Below are 17,873 nucleotides of genomic sequence, written 5' to 3'. Positions count from 1 at the left end.
CGCGGGCGGCGGGCGCGGGGCCCCGGAGCCCCGAACCGCCCGGGACCGGGTCGTGCAGGCGCCGCTGGCCGGGCGCCGCCGGGGGCTCCGCGGGCTGCGCGTGCCCTGACCAACCCCGGCCGCTCTCCTCCCTGCAGACCCCGCGCTGCGCCCTGGGCAGGTTGGGGGTGGGGAAGAGGACAGACCGACGGACGGACGGCCGCGGCCCGGTGGGCGGCGGCCGGGCAGGGGCTGGGGGCTCACCCGGGCTGCGGCCGGCGGGGGGGCGGGCGGAAAGCCCGGAACTCGCGCGCTCAACTTCCCGCGCACTCGCTGCCCAGGGGGATGTTTTCTTTTTAATGTTTTTGGAGAATGTTTTTCTTCCCCCCGCCCCTCTCGCTCACTTCCCACCCACTTCGGACAGCTCAGCTGAGGAGCGGGAGGCGGTGACCGGGGTGGAGAAAGGCAGCCTAGGGGAGTGGCCCTAAGAAACCCACCCGCCCGCAGGCCCTGGCGTAAGTCTGACTGCAGGAGCTTTGCCAAGTGTGGATCAGGGCTTGTCACTTTCTAGCTTCAAGCCCTCCAGTGGCTTTCTTCGATTCTTGGGTAGGCTCCAACCTCCGCACCTTGTTCTTCAAAGTTCTGCCGGATTCCTGCCATGTTCCAGCGTCAACTGCCCCTTGGATCCCCTTCCTAAACTCCATGACACGCTCGCCTTTTGTTCAGGGCCAACTTGACAAAACTGTGTTCCTCAGCAATCACTTTTGATGCTCTTTCCAAATACAGGTTTTCCCTATACAACTTCTGAAAAAGTTTAGGTTTCGCTCTTAGAGGCCTCGTATTTTCGTAGCATTTGTCTAATTAAAATATATTGTATTACATTCCATGACAGTAGGGACCATGCCCATTTTATTTCCCCGCTGACTTAACTCAGGGACTTGCAGAAACGAGATGCTCAGTATTTACTGAAAGAATCCACTGCGTGGAGGAGATGAGATATTTAACCTGAGGTTGGTTTTCATGCCCAGAGAAATGGAAATAGTGTCCCTTACCTCAAAGAGTATTGTAAAGATTAAATGAATTAGTAAATTTGGAAATGTCTAACCTAATATCTGGCACAGAATAGGTTTTGATTAACATTGGTTTCATTTCCTCTAGCATTAAATAAATTCCGTAACATCATTCCTATAAAACCTTAAATTTGAATCATCATTCATCTTACGGAATGTAACCTGCAAAACTGAATTGCATGGATCAGTTTATATAAGGCTAATTTAGTGTTTTTCAAACTTTAATGGACATAGAAATCCAGAAGGGATCTTGCTTGAAAGCAGATTCTGATTCAGTCATTTGGAATCAGAATGAACTGGAAACTCTACACTTCCCAAAAAGCTCCTGAGTGACGCAGATTCTGTTGGTCTCTGAACTACACTCCGAGTAACAAGACTTTTCGGCTGAACGAGTGAGTCCCCAGAGTGGCATCTTTTCTAATGTAAGGACTAGAAAAAATATATTTCTCTTTCAGAAGATGATATCTAACAAAATTCATTCTCAGTGATACATTAAAAACACACACATACACACAACTAAGCTAGAGGGTGATTTTCACTATAATAATCCAAATTGCTTTTAACCTATCAGATGTTGAATAATGGTTTTATGATTACTCTTAACTTCATCCTGATTAATGATTTTTGTTTCTGAAATTTATTCTGCTATGTGTTGCTCCTGTAGGATCAATTGTTCAAATAAATAATCTGTCTTCAACCACATCCTCTAGGCTGCAATTAAAAAAGAAAAAAAGGCTGCTGACGTAGTTGGTGAATACCGTCAGTGGATTTCAGCACATACTTTATTCAGACACTATATGGCATTGTTTAATATAAATAAAAGTGATCATCATATTCAGTATTACCAGATTTTTTTTTTTTTTTTTTTTTTGTGGTACGCGGGCCTCTCACTGTTGTGGCCTCTCCCGCTGCGGAGCACAGGCTCCGGGCCTGCAGGCTCAGTGGCCATGGCTCACGGGCCCAGCCGCTCCGCGGCACGCGGGATCCTCCCAGACCGAGGCACGAACCCGTGTCCCCTGCATTGGCAGGCGGACTCTCAACCACTGCGCCACCAGGGAAGCCCCACCAGATTTTTATAAAAGAAAGTTCCTAAGTGTGCATTTACTAAGAATTTTGTTGAGACCTTTTATTTCTAGGAAAAATGCTGAAGATCACATTAGTTCTTTGTACAACAATAATACAGCTATAGCGAGATACCAAAATATTTCAAAAACTCATGGACTTTCCATTTTACTTTAGTGTGATCATCACTAAACATTTTGTGAGAAGTGAAGAAGAGTTTCCAGATTCAGAATTTAGTCCTATATTCTTGTCTCTAATCAGTTTGCAGGCAACAGGTACAAACCTCTATTTGTTAAATGACCAAGAGTCGTACTTCTTCCTATTTGTACTACTCATTATACTGCTTTCATTTCTATGTTTTAATAAAGTAAGCATTTTTAGGCATCTATGATTCTTTCCTCTCTTTAATTCTCTAAATCCCATCGTTTTGTCAGTTGTGTTGATTCAATAATTTCTTAATTTGGGATGTCTTTTACATTTGCCCTTTCTTTCTGTTCCCATTACCACTGCTTTTGCCTCATTTCCCTGTGTATTATTGCATGAGTTTTACTCATTTATCTTCTTTTGTCTATATGCCAGTCTTTTTTTATGGCAGTCCGTTGTGCATTTTGCTGCTAGAATAATCTTACTAACAATTCTTTCATAAGATTTCAGTAAAAAAATTACAAATGACTACCATAACTTTGCAATATCAATTCTATCCTAGCTACATATATCTTCTGTCAAGCTAATTCATCATTTGTTTTATATGTACATGCAGTTAATTCTTTTAAAAATATCCTTTCCCTATTATTATCCAAATTCTATCATCCTTGAGCCCTGTTTTCACCAGTATTTTTTTCTCTCAATAGTCCAGCTGACACCGATTATTTTTCCTTTTCAGAAACAATTTATTTAATGTATGCACTGTGTATTTGTACTTAATTTTGGCATGAGTTCATTGGCTTTGATGGACTTCGACTTAAAACTGATACCGCCTACATTAACTGTCTTCTGCTTTCCTTAGCCAATTGTTGCAGCTTTGCCTATTGCTGACTTGAGTGTCTTCTTAATTCCACAAATATTCTGAAAACATTTCAATTAAGTGCCAATATTTTGCCTCATTTTGAAATAAGTTGTAACTTAGCCCATCTTATGTTATTTAGCTCAATCAGCATTCAAAGTACAAGTTTGTTGTGTGGGTGTCTCACAGAATTAAGAGGAAATAAGATGCCGTTTTGCTTAAATGGCAGGAAAAATGTTTGTCAGAGTTTCTATTCACTGATTTTCATGTTAATGGAGGTCAGGGCTTACCTTAGTATATATTATGAAGAAATGAGTAAATAGCTATTTTGAGTATGACGATGCATTTTAAAATAGAAATCTCTTGTACTAATTAGACCAAAGCAGTTTCTGATGTCTACTTGAATCATTGCTCTGATGTAGTCAACTATTAATAAAATTTTCCTTATTTTTGTTCAAAATGGGCTTTATTATCTTAATAGAGAGTAATAACATGAATGAAACTTGCTTTTATTATATTTTGAAAGTGCTATGTTCAATTATTTACTCTAAAGTGTAATATTGCATCTTTTAGGTTGTTTCAATTTTATTTGACAATTATGGTCTCTTTTCAGTTGTAATTGTCTCCTGATTTTTTTTTTAACCAAAATATAGTGTTAATTTCATTAGAATGAGGTATATGATTTACATATCAGAGTTACACTTCTCCAGTCAGAGTACATAGAAATGTCGCAAAAAGTAATGTTTGATTACTAGTAGATCTTGATCAAAAGTTAAAATCAATCCAAAATATCATTCACCAGTAAAAATACAGACATCATAGAAATAAAACTGAATAAGACACAGCATCTTTCCTCAAAAGTCTCAAGGCTCTTATTAGAAAAAAACTGAAACAACAATGTTAAAACAATGTAAAATCAATAAGAATAAATAAGACAGAAATTTAGCAAAGAAGATATATGAATAGTTCTACCTGTGAGGACCAAAAAAGCTTTTGCAGAGAAGGTGGTACTAAAGAAGGCCAAGCCCTCTTTTTGTGAACTCTGGGGAAGTTTAGGGATAAGTAATATTGGTATCAACCAGTATCCATTTAATATTGCTGGAATACAAAGTGTGAAGAAGAAAGTGGCAGGAACTGAGATGAGAACAAGACAAGGGCAATAGGCCAGAGTGCCTTACATGTTAGGCTATGTTATGGACTTTGTTCTAAAGGAAAGCTATTGGAATAATACATTTATATTTTATTACATTTACATTACATTTCAGAACTGTAAAGTGAAGATAATGTGAAAGACATGGAATCCTGGAAACATGAAGCAGGGATAATGTAAAGATGTATAATCATGAACCATCCTGAGTATGAAAAAGCATTTTAAAATAAAAATCTCTTGGGAATTCCCTGGTGGTCCAGTGGCAAGGACTCGGAGCTTTCACTGATGTAGCCCAGGTTCAATCCCTGGTGTGGCAACTAAGATCCCACAGGCTGTGCAGCCTAAAATAAAATAAGTCTCTCATACCAATGAGACCAAAGTGTTTCCTAAGTCTGCTGGAATGGTTGTTCTGTTGTAGTCAACTATTAGTAAAATAGTTCTAGGCATTGAAGTTATGGTGGTTAAGACATGATTCGTGGTGGAAAACATTTGTTTAAAGTTCCAATCTGACTGCCCTTAGATGGCTGCCCAGAGGTCCTTCATTGTGTCATTTTGCCCTCCCTACTTCCCTTGTACCCTCTCTCCTTGCTCCAGAGCTCTGACTTCATCTCACTGTTTCACCCATGTTGCCAAAACCAGGAAAACTGCTAACCCTGTATTCTTAGTTTCTTCAGTTAGTTTTTACCAAGCAATCAGACTCCTCCATCACCAGGAATTATCACCTCTCATAACACAAATCCATTGTATTATTATGCCGAAATCTCCTCAACCCTACCAGGGGTAGTTAAGGAAGAACAGAGGGAGTGAAGGAGCTTGAGAATCCCCTTCTTGGCCAGCTATCTTTTTCTTGATGGAACCCATGTGCCATTGTAAAAGAGAATGTTATTGGCTCTAACCTTGATGAAGAGGGAGGGATTGAGGGTTACCATCTTTCTCTTGTAACCAGGGAAGATCTAGCATCTCTCATGGAGATGTTCATCTCATTTCATTACTGGTCACTCACACAGGAATGATTTTCTGACACCCAAGTGGGAAGCTGTTGTCTACTTTGGACAGAAATATTTTCCTGCTCATCATTTTAGTCTCTGCTTGTCTACACTGCAGCCATTAGCATTAGTCAACCAAATTCCTATCCATAGAAAACAGTGTCCCAGGTTCCACAGTCTTAACCTCAAAAGTTTCTGCATTATGATCCATGGGAGTCAATGCAGAAGAGAAAGTGGTTCAAGACTGGGTCACTGGGAATTGATCCTTTAGGTGTTAATGATTTCTCCTTCTCACGCTCCTTTACCCCCTCATGCATTTCTCTGAAGGGGAGCTTTATTAAATAATGTGAGCAGGCTGAAACCAGTTTAGGGTGGCTTATTACCGCCCCCGTTCTCTTGCCAGGCCCGTGTCTGTAATTAGGTAGAAAAGTTTCATGAAGCCATTACTTTTCTGCTTGGTTCCAGGTTCTGGCTACAAATGGCAAATTCCAGATACCTGAAACAGTCTTCTAGATATAAAGTCTTTTCCCTATAGTTTGCTAACTTCTGTCTTTAAAGTAAAATCTTTTCTTCAGGTAGCAATTCCTGAGATCTTACCTCAGTGTGTAGCTGCATTTTCTGGTGCTTGCCGTCATGCCAAACTGCAGGAAGCACTAGTCAGTTAGGGGCTTAGTAACAGTTCTGTTTACTTGCTATGTGAAAACCTCCTTATCAATCTGCATTGCCATGTATATAAATATGGATTCACTTGTTCTCTTTTATTATGTCCCTCCCCACAACACACACACACAAGCCGCAACACCGCCACCACCACCACCATTATCTTTAAAGTAAAAATTCCATGAAGGCAAAAATTGTGTCTAAATGAGTCACCACCATATTCTCAATGCGTTTAATAAGAGCTCGAATGCAATGGGTTCTCAACACTTAAGTTTTGAATGTTGGCAGACAATTCTTTATAGGTCACTCACATTTCTACATGTCTTCTAAGTAGAGGCACTGAGTGTCTTTGTTCTGGACTATGGTTTAAATGATGTTTATATAGCAAACATCCTTGGAAGATATTGTGTTTCTCTCTGAAGCAAAGTGCAGGTTTATTCACAGCCTTACAAGGTAGAGATACTTTCTATGGAACACAAAGCAGGCATGCTTTCTGCCCATTATTAAAGATTCAGATTTTCTGAGTCCTGGGTTACTCTCCCCTTATGCAACGCACTCTGGGTGCAGGTGTCGCCTGGATGTCTACGCACCACACTGTGGGAATTTGGGCTTGGGGAACTGTCACAAGGAAATGCTAATATGCTGGCTACTGCTGTCACTGTGAGGAATAAATTCTTTGTCTCTAACCCACAAGCAACCATAAAACTGTGGTAAGCTAACTTCTTAGATTACAAGTAGGGTAAAATCTGAGACCTTCATAGATCTTGACAGTTTTGGTGATGAGAATGGGATCCTAACATAGACGTAGCTCTCTGGAAAGGAAGCTAATGGCCACACAGGCAGATAAATGAGATTTATCCATAGCAAAAATGTAGACCAAATAATACCATTTATGGGGCAAAAAAATGGCTCTTCAGTTTATTCCCTGTTAAATTTGGAGGAAGTGGGGAGGTGGTCTCAGGCTAAGGATAGGGGAATAGATATGAGGTCACCTGCCCAAATGGCACCCTGGTTGTTGCTGACTCTCCTCTGGGAAAGGCAATTTTCTCTCCATTCTGACAGGCAGCCTCTGGTCCATCCCACTGAAACAAGTAAGACTAACCCAGGATAGGCAGACTGTTCTAACACTTTCTGACCACAGTTATAGACACTTGTACATTCACTGAATGTGAAAAGCAGGGAATTTATGACCCCTATAGGCATTAACAAGCCAAATCAATAATACTTTGGCGAGTTCTCATGGTAAATGATGCTGGGGTAGAGTATGTAAGGCTTGTGAAGAAAAAGCAGCAACAGCTGTGCCATCTCCTGGCTCAGCTGCTCTTGTGGTCTATCATGCCAGCCTTAGAATCATTTGAAGACAAGAGTAAAGGGTCTCCAGTAGTCTGTTTGTTTTTCAGTGGGTACTGACTACTAGAAAACAGCTTTGGCCCACTTAGGGAGACTTTCCCGAGATAGAAGCACTATTGTGGGAATCTACAGATGAGTAATCGACTAGTATTCATGCTTTTACTGTCCTGATTGGATTTGAGGAACATGACCCACTGGAAAATAAATCACCGACCCAAAGAAATTTTTGGAATCCTCGAAGTACCCCCCCACTACTCTGGAAAAATTCCCTAACCCCTATATTAAAACAAGATGCAACTGTAAGGATATGATTATGACAATGGAGCAGAAAATGCCTCTGATTAAGATGAAATGCTTTAAAACTTGCTGCCCTATGAGTCAAGCTAGCTTGCCTAAGCACACAAACCAAGCATACCCAACAGCAGTGCTTTGGCTGTGGTCACTGAATATGTCCTCCAAGGCTGAATGAGATTGTGTCAGACATTAGGAATACAATACTTAATAAAGACCTTTGAGCAGGCTGAAAATATTGGCAATTCATTTATTTGAATCCCAAGCTACCATCATACCACTTAAACCTGATGATAAAGGTGAGCCTAATTTTAAAGGTAAGGAGTAGTTTTCCTTGTGTACATCCCCTGATCCTTTTCTCCACCTCTACCTCCAACTCAGGCATTTTAATGAGAAAGAGAATTAGTGATTGGGCCAAAGTTTCCCTGTCCCCAAAGGGAAACCAGATTCAAGCATGCTGGGGTATTTCAGGGAGTGGAAAGAGTCAAATTTCACTGGCATTGCTGGCTACTGATGCTCAAGTCACAATCCTACCTAGGCTCTTGGAAGGAGGGAGTGCCCAAATCCAGCTAACGGGGTTTGGGCATAGTTCACAGTAGGGAAGAGAAGCTAAATGGGCCTTGTGGGTGAGTCCTTTGGCATAATGCAACGTGGTGTTTTGGTTGATTTCACAACTGAATTTATACTAGGAATTTATGTGTTAGGTGCTTGTACATTCCTACAAATTGTCAGATTAAAAACAACCCTCTTTGGGGTACTGTATTATGGACATAAATAGCTGTTCCTTATCAAAACATCTAGGTCCCTCATGTAAATGCCCATGTTAAGAGTCATTCACTCATAAGGTTGACAGTAATGAAGCTGCTAATTGAATGTTTAGCACTCAGAGTGTCACCATTGTGGCCTGAATCCATCATCATGTCCTACACTTCATGACTATGTTTCTGAGGTGCAGAAAGGCCACATTACATTGAGTCCTGCCCACTCCCAGCAAATCCTCTGCTGGGGACACCCGATTGGAGTAATCAGTACAGCCTCACCACCTCTGACACACGTTCAGGTTACAGTGCTGCTGTTCAAGTTCGGTCTGTACCACTGTGTGCTTTGAAGTTAAACTGTTGTATTTTTGGCTTTTTGAACCAAGAATACTTACAGTCCAATAGTGGAATACCTTTATCATGAAAGCCACTCAACAACAGGCTGATAATCAAGGTATTCAATTGATTTTCCATACTCTGCACTATCCACAGACATCAGGTATTGTAAGGGATTAGAATGTCCTCAAAATTCAATTCAAAATGATTCTGACTGTCTCTTCCTCTACAACTCTAGGTCCACACATTTTAGTTAGAGAGTTTAATCACTGAACGCATGTGGCTGTCTCCAGCAAGTGATCATCTCATTTGGCCACTTCCTGGGTACTGATCAGGATCAAGAAGGTGGGTTACATAGACTTATTATGAATAGCTCCATTCTACCCTGTCCATTCTTGACCATAGTGCTTTTTCTTTCCCCAAATGTCATCACCAAGCCAGACTGGTTAATATACCCTGTAAGAAGTAGCCTGGTCAAATGAGGCTCAAGGGACTCAAACTCTATTCTAATTCACCACGGGCATACTCTTCCTAGATTGTTATATTCCTAGGTCAGAAGGACAATGGCCATTTGTCAGTAGGACACTACTACTACTATTACTATTCAGTAGTCAGTACTCACCAAGTCCCTCTGTTGTGGTCCATGCCGACCAGAATAGGATACATATGGATGTTGTAAGTTTAATAAAAATGTCCTTGCCTCTTATGAACCTGACCCCTATGGATGAAAGGTTTGGGTACAAGTAGGTGATAATTAAGAAAAGGGTGAAGTTATAGCTCCTGAAATGGGACACAGCAATTTTATGGCAAAGAAGGAAGAGTAGCACCTAAGCCCCCAGAGAATATCTCAGACTCTGGGAGATACTGTGAGGGGAGGAACATTAATGATCTTCGTCTTCAGAATCATTACATCCTTGCTCATGAAGAAAACCACCCTGGGGTTCTGCTTACAAGCAGTGGAGAGTGCTCTAAATTTAACTGACTTCCATCTCCTATTGCATGGCTCCGACCATGATTCGAATGCCATTCTGCTTAAACTCACTGTAAAGTCTACTGAAAACAACAGGGGATGCATGGCCTTGGCTCCTGTACTTCCCATACAAAACAATAGCAGTTGTTGGCGACACCTCAGATGTCGCTTCCCCCCTTTCCATAGCTCTTATTCAGTCGTTTCATGCAATAGATGAATACCACCCCGCTGTTGGCACAGACAAAAAGAATAGGTTGGATTGACTGCTGTCAAACAGTCCCTCAGAAAACATTCTTTCCAGGGAACCAGGTGGATCTAAGGAATTGTACTTCTGTTTAGAAGCCAAGCATTAATGTGCCTCTGCCCTGAAAACATGGTAGTTTGCACCTTAGGAATGGCCATAAGAGACTTTCAAGTGTTGGAGGAAATAACACCAGTAAATCATGTAGCTGTCAAACGACTGTGGAGACTTCTCCAAAATGAGGCAAACCATGATCCTCCCAGATACGTAACTAATTTGTTATTTATGAGCAACCTGTGGATAATTATCCCCATAATGTGAGTCGTCCAATTAGAAATGGTGGTACAAAACGTGTTCCTGATTTATCTGAAGTGACTGATAACAGTATCTTGGTCCTGGAAGACATTCGGGTCAGATTCAACTGATTGTCCAAGTTTGATACTGAAAACAGAATTACCCAGACTTTGTCCTTGCAAGTCAAGGCAATTTCTGTGTAATCACAAAACCATCTACTGTATCTGGATTAGAACTTTAGACAAGGTGGGAAGGTCAATAAAGAAAAATAAGAAGAAAGTCATTCTCCATCTAAGATAGAGCCTGATGGTTTATAAGAGTTGTTCATTTGGTTGCGTCTAGAGCCCTGGTGTACATGGCTAAGAGTGATTCTACAGGTTTACATCATCCTACTGCTTGGAGTCCTGTTGGTAGTAGCCTTAATACCAACAATACTTATGAGGCAAATTGAGTGGATTCGCTCCCAGCCTCTGATGGTTAGAGTGACCAAAACAGTGGGATATTCACCAGAAAGTGCCAGAATACAAAATGGTATAGAACTAAGAGGTAGATATTGATAGGGAAAAACTCTCCATGCATCTTTTGTGTTTCTGCATAAATTGCGAGGAGAAGCACTGACTGCCATTATCTCCAGACTGTCGTTTCTAGGATGTTTATACAGTGAACAGCCTTGGAAGCTAGCTATGGTGTCTATCCAAAGGAAAAACCAAGCATTCTTGGTATAGCTTATAGAAGATTTCCTTTGCCTAAGCCCAACATTTAATGCAACCTACTTAATATTTAGGGATCACCTTACTCTATTCATAGGACACACTGGGAATTGTGCTTAGGGACCAGCGGGAGAAATGATTATACTCTGGCTGCTGCTGTTGCTCTGAGTGATTAAGTTCTTTGTGTCTGACTCAGGAGTTTCACGTCTTCTATCAGCATCCATGAAACCGTGGGATACTAACTTAGTAGTTAAAGTAGGGTAGAATATCAAAGTCTTCACAAATCTTGACACCGAGAAGGTACTTGAATGAGTTATGGATAGTTTCTGTCATGTATGGAGCAGAAGCAGAATTCTCATGACTTTGGAGGAAGATCACTGGTATATCTCTGCATCCTCATACCGCACTCAGTACCATCTCTCCATCGCCACTGGCAAAGTGATGATGCCCTTAAATGCAATCAGTAAGATGGGAAGCTGTCTGGTGTGCAGCCGTTAGTCCCTCTTTCTTTTGTCGGTTCTCTATTTTGCAAGTTTCAGTGGGTTTCCTTAGCCCCCTTTGTTCCCAATGCCTTTATCAAAATTAGCTTTAGACACAATATTGAAAACAACTTGGGTTGAGAACACATTTTGGGCATTTTCTACTCCATCAAAAACTTACTTTAGAGCACTTTAACCTGTCTACCACAATCTGAGAGAAAGCCTCCAAAGTCTCCATAATCTTCTTTTCAGTCTCTGGAACATTTCATGTTGGTCTCTGAAGCCAAGCACCTGCTACATGTGTCCTGGATTTCTACAATCTGAGGACACTGTGGAGAGTCCGGGTTGCTTATTCTATTTCCTTTCTAAGACTGAAAGCCTCGTTCCTTGGTGGGTGGGGCACAATCCTTCTTTCTATTAACTCTACCATGGCCTACATGCTGTTTCTTTCTTTGTACAGGAATGAGACACCGAAATATCGTTAGTGGAGTCTTGGCATTATTCACCATAGGCTTCCTTTCCTAATATTTCATGCAGAAAATGCTCTATATGCATCATCATCCTAATAAACTTATATAAAAAGGCATAGTGTTGGCTGGCTTTCTAGATAGAAAACCTATACTTCTGCAGCTGTCCTAGTGCTAAGATCACTGTCTAAATGATCCTACAGCTGCCTTAGTGCTAAGATATCTGTCTCGTTCAGATTCCTCTCTTCCAAAGAGGGTCATAGGATTATATCTTCTCAGACTATATTTACAACTAATACTATGCACCATTCTTCTAACGGTTTCTAACAACTGTAATTTGATTCAGGTAGTTAGTTACCACACCAGAGTTCAACAATCCCGAGGGAGAGACCCCACAAATGCAAGCTGGCCATTGTATTTTACATAGTCTACTACTGTGTGCAAGTCCAGGACATTAACCAGGAAGGACTCAGTCTTGTCTACAGCCAATCATAATCACCTTCAGACACACAGTCAGTCTCAGATGACAAATCATAAGTCCTTTTTTTCACTGATATGTCTTCCTTATTCCATATCTCATTCTTTCTATTTCCTCAGGATCCCTGGTTTATACTGTATCATTTCTTGTGGTCAAGGCCAGCAAAACCTATAGACCCTAGGTCCTGATATTCTTCCAAGAAGAGGACACACAAAACAACACTCAATTTTTCCATGCTGATGTTGATTGCCTCTTTATGTCATAGTATTTTTGAAGTAACATAATGTGCTTTCATTCTTAAAGACCCTGCTCTACCAGAGGTGAAGGATGGGAAGAACAAGGGCCTAAAGGGACAGACACCCGAGCCAGCCACTTAGTCATCTGAGTGATTACTGATGAGGGCCTGAATTAAGATTCTAAATAGTTTAGAGTTGATATATGCAAGAGGTGAAACTGATATGTAATCTGAATGATACTTTTTCCTAAAATTACTCTTAAAAATTTTTAGTATTTAACTAATAGAAGCAACTATCTGTTGTATGTCATCTATATTCTAGACACTGTACATATTTACATAAAGGAATGAGCACAGAGTAAGAGCTCAACCAACAGTTTCTATTTTTAAGAAACTATCGTTTTACTATTATCAGTTTTACATATTATTGCCTATTCATTTCTGACAACAGTCCTAAAGGGGAGCTAAATGTCCCAGTGTTTTAGATCTGGATATCAGATACAGAAATTTTAAGTTGTCCAAGTAACTGAAATATGAGAAAGTGAGGATTTTAATCTATGTCTCTCTAATTTCCAAATTCATGTTCTTTCCATTGTATAAACTGCATTAACTTTAAACATAATTTTTGATGTCTCTGTAAACATGCTTGTGTCTAATTTTTTTTTTAATTGAGATTGAAACCTTATACAAGCCTGTGTCCCGGTCTTTTAATGTAAAAGGCTTTAGCGTTAGTCTCCCAGGCCTCCCGAGTCTTAAAAGGCTGACGCAAGAGTTAATAATTAGAAACGTGAAGATGTAGAAACACAGAGTAGCTGTTGGTAACAATTTTGACTCTAAACCAGTAACACAGCAGTTACTAAGCTCCCAGTTCCCTGAAAGATACAGATAAAGGTCTGATACACATTCCTAAGTTGTTTTTATAGGAAGAAGACCCACTCCAGGTGAAAACTGCTGACCTCAAGCATGTAAACACCAGATCAGTTGAAACCAGAAGACTGTTGATTCTGGAGACTTCACCTTGATGCTAACCAATCTGAGAACTGTCACAAGCTGATCACACACCCTTCAGCCCCCTCCCTCACACTGCCTTTAAAAGTCCTTTGCCTGCAACCAGATGTTAAGATGATTCTTAAAGACACTTGTCCACCACCTTCTCACTTAGCTGATGTGGCTTTCTTGAATAAAGTTGCTTTTCTTGCCTCAACACCTTGTCACTCAACTTATTGGCCTGTCGTGCAGCAAGTAGCCAAACCTGGGTTCGGCAACAAGATCTAACTGACATATAACATTGTGTGAATTTATGATTACAACATGTTGATTTGATACATTTATATATTGTATTATGATCACCACCATAGTGTAGCTACCACCGCTATCACGTTACATGATTATCCTTTCTTTTTGTGGTGAGAACAATTAAGATCTATTCTCTCAGCAACTTTGAAATTTATAAAACAGTGTTGTTGAGTGTAATCTCTACACTGTGCATCTCTTACATTTTTTTAACAATAACTAATCTACCCTAGGAGGCATTTTGATTTCAAAAGCAAATAAAAACAAAGCTTCAAGAAATGTGCAGTTTCCATCATCACTCTGATTTGTATTCCCACTTGTTGACTCAATCCAGTAGCCATTTAGAACACCCTGTCTTCATTCTCTGTTCCTTTATTCCTCGTATTCTTAATTTGCCTTCTCCTTATATCTTGCTACCACATTTTCTGCTCAGCTAACTAATTAAACAATTTGCAAGACTATATTGTGTGAGTTCCTAATAGACAATGTGTCAAGGAGACATTGGAAACAAATGCATCAACAGGCCATGGGTGAGGGGTTGGGGGATTCTGGGGAGATGTGCCATTTTGATGGACAGGAACTCTGAGCTAATAAAGCTCTCAGGGATCTCCTTGACCCTGTGGAATTTTCATACCGACACAGCTGAAATCCTCTTCAACTCTTCTGTTCCCAGAAGAGATATAAGCTTATTTTATTTTATTTTTACCTGGAGTCCAAGCTGGTTTTATTTATTTATATCTATTCATTTTTATTGAGATATAATTGACATATAACATATTAGTTTCAAGTGTACAACATAATGATTAGACATTTGTATGTATACACTGAGGAGTGAGCACCAAAATAAATCTAGTTACCATCCATTACCATACATGGTTACAAATTCTTTTTTTTTCTTGCCATGAGAAATTTTTGGAGACAGGCTAATTTTAGAGGAACCACAAGCAGTCCACTACTCAGAATAAGTTTCAGAGACGATTCAAAAGGAAAAAGGATGAGAGGAAAGAATGATTTTGAACAAAAAATGGCTATATTCCAGAAATAAAATAAACATACCAGGAATTCTATTAGGTCAGCCTGAGAAAATAGGTTGTTTCTCTGGTAATGTAAGGCTAATACTAGTAATCTTCATGAATTTTTCTGGGACTGATTTTTTCCATTTGTGAAAGGGAATGTTACACATGTATGAAAGCAAAGTTATCGATATAATAATGAAAACCAACAATTACTGAGTGCTTACTATCAGCCATATTCTACCATAGCATATTACATGAATTAGCCCATTTAATTTTTATAAAACAGTATGTGGTAGATGCTATTGTTAGCTCCATTTAAAGATGAAGATGGTAGGGCTTCCCTTGTGGCACAGTGGTTGAGAGTCCGCCTGCTGATGCAGGGGACATGGGTTCGTGCCCCGGTCCGGGAAGATCCCACATGCCGCGAAGCGGCTGGGCCCGTGAGCCATGGCCACTGAGCCTGCGCGTCCGGAGCCTGTGCTCCGCAATGGGAGAGGCCACAACAGTGAGAGGCCCGCGTACCGCACACACACACACACAAAAGATGAAGATGGCGAGGCACAGAGAGTTTTAATTACTTGCCTAGGGTCATAGGGATACAAATCTTGACAGCCTGACTCTATGGTCAGTTCTATTCTTGGCTTTACTGGTGAGTCAACCTTTCACTTTAGATGCTGCCAAAAGGCCCTTCTGAAGGCTGTTTCTGGACAGGTTGTGGGGTGATGGTGTCCACTCTGTCTGGCAGCTCTCCTTTACATTTTAGCCAGTATTCGTCAACAGGCTTTGATGCAGACACCCACTTAATTTACCCACCTCCTCTCCACTCAATAACTCTTTAATCCTCTGCCCTCCTTTACCTGACTTGGGTGTTCCTCCACACACTGGTGAGTGTGAGGCTGTCCCATGCCCTGAAGACACTGGTAGTCCTCTCTACACCCTCCACCTTCTGTCTACCTCACTCTCTTCTAACCCACCGTACTTTTCTCACTATTCTCTTAGTTTCAATCTTACCAACATTATCCTCATCCCCATTCCACGTATAAAATTCAAATTAGGCCGGGCAGATATTCAGCCCCTCGTACAGTGCAGGAAGACTTAGATACACAATTTCTGTTGACAGACATTCTAACCTGTGACAACTTTTTATTGAACTGGAGTTTTTATTGAATTTTTTATGTCATGTGCATTTTAAAATATTTTCAGCAACTCTCCCTCTATTCTTTCACTGATATAATTTGTCTTTAAAATCATTTCAACCTCTTACTTTTTCTCTAGTAAACCAAAATTTATTTTCTCTCCCTTTGTGAATTATTAGTAGGTACGTTTTGTTTTATTGATACTTTAATATTTTTAAGGCCATTAAAGTGTTTATTTTGAATGGTGCTTATTTCCATTCACTTCATACACACACAAAAAGGCATTTCTTGACCATAGACTTACCTCATCCTGTATGCTGCAGTCCCATTTTTGATGAAGATGTAAAACTCTTTCAGTAATTTAATTCCCAAAGAGAAATTCTCTAGTAGTTCTTAGCATATTTCTCTTTGCTAACAATATCAACATTACCTTTCCTTCCTCTGTCTGTGAACCATATTTTACGTCTTATCTAAGTGATATCAAGTGTTTTCTGTAGTGACAATTCATGTGGCTCTTACAAGACTCACAAGTGCTACAAAAAAGCACTGTTTTGGAAATAATAGTCTAATTATTGTAGTTGGTATTTTCCCTTTCTTTAGCACTAAATAGTGATGTAATTGCTTTTTTATTTTTCCTCTTAGAAATATTAAATAATTTTCATGACTTATTTATCAGTGAGACTAGAACAGACTAAAAATAGTGCTCATCATAAGACATATTTGGAGGAACAAGAAATCTTAGCTTGGAAAATAGGAGATTCATGGAGAATCTTACAATCATTTTGAGAAACTGAGTTTCAACTTAATCTCTTTGTGTTAGCAGGAGGGACTGGTAACAGTTACATGAGGATCATTTTAGCATAATTTGAAAAATTACTAAAAATTAGAGGAATTTAAAAGTGAAAATTGGTTGTTTTTTGTGGTAACAAGTTTAAGTACTCAAGCAGAACCTGTATAAACACACAGCAGAAGTATGACAAAGGGAATTCCTTTATGGAAGGCTGGAATACGCCATTTTAGACTTACTCCTACTTTATTATTTATGGTATATTCTATAATTTTATGGAGGCATAACATGAAAAAATTAGAATCAATGCTCAAGGTATGTAAAAATTTAACTAAACTCTCTACAGGAATGTTTCATTACTACCGGATGTTTTTAATAGTTACAGTAGAAAGTACTTTTAAAAGACTGTTAGGTAATCAGTACATGTTGTTTGTTGTTGATTCCATGATATGTTTTTTTCTATGTTTATAGTCTTTTCAGTAAAGATGAACTATATAGATGCATATTCACAGGAATATTTTCTTTCAAAGACTGATAAAAGCAATAGCATTAATAACTATCATTAAACTTAAACATGGCAGCAAAAATTTATTTCCACTGTTTTCTTCACTTTCAGATATACCAGAGAGGAATGCCAGTATTTATAATTCTCAGAACTTGTACTTAAATATCTTCAGATTACTTGAGTAAATATTCTTCTTGATTTTTACAAGGGCAATTAGTATAATTCTCTCAAGTATAGACTCTGGGTTTAGAATAATAAAACGCTTTACAAATGCATATATTCTTATGCATGGGTGTTTATGTGTTATATTTAGCTATATCTTTGTGTTTACACTTTTTATATTGAAGAGAGTGAAAAAAAAAAGGAATTGCACAAGTGTATCTGAATGTCAAATCCTCTTTTATTTGAGGATGTGCTATTTCAGGTGATTTTTAATACATATGTTAAGTGGTAGTAATCAATTCAGAAATGCTTTCAACAAACATTTGTTTGGTATTTGCCAAGCATTGTATTAAATTCTGGGGGAGAAATGATGCTAGATACAGTTCTTACTTACAGGTGCATACAGCTTAGTGGAAGGAGGGAAACAGACATATAAATATCTAAATAAATGAGTT

This window comes from Globicephala melas, chromosome 5, assembly GCF_963455315.2.
Source record: "Globicephala melas chromosome 5, mGloMel1.2, whole genome shotgun sequence".
Lineage (NCBI taxonomy): Eukaryota > Metazoa > Chordata > Mammalia > Artiodactyla > Delphinidae > Globicephala > Globicephala melas.
The sequence above is the reverse complement of the archived record's forward strand: the minus strand, read 5'-3'. Positions refer to the sequence as shown.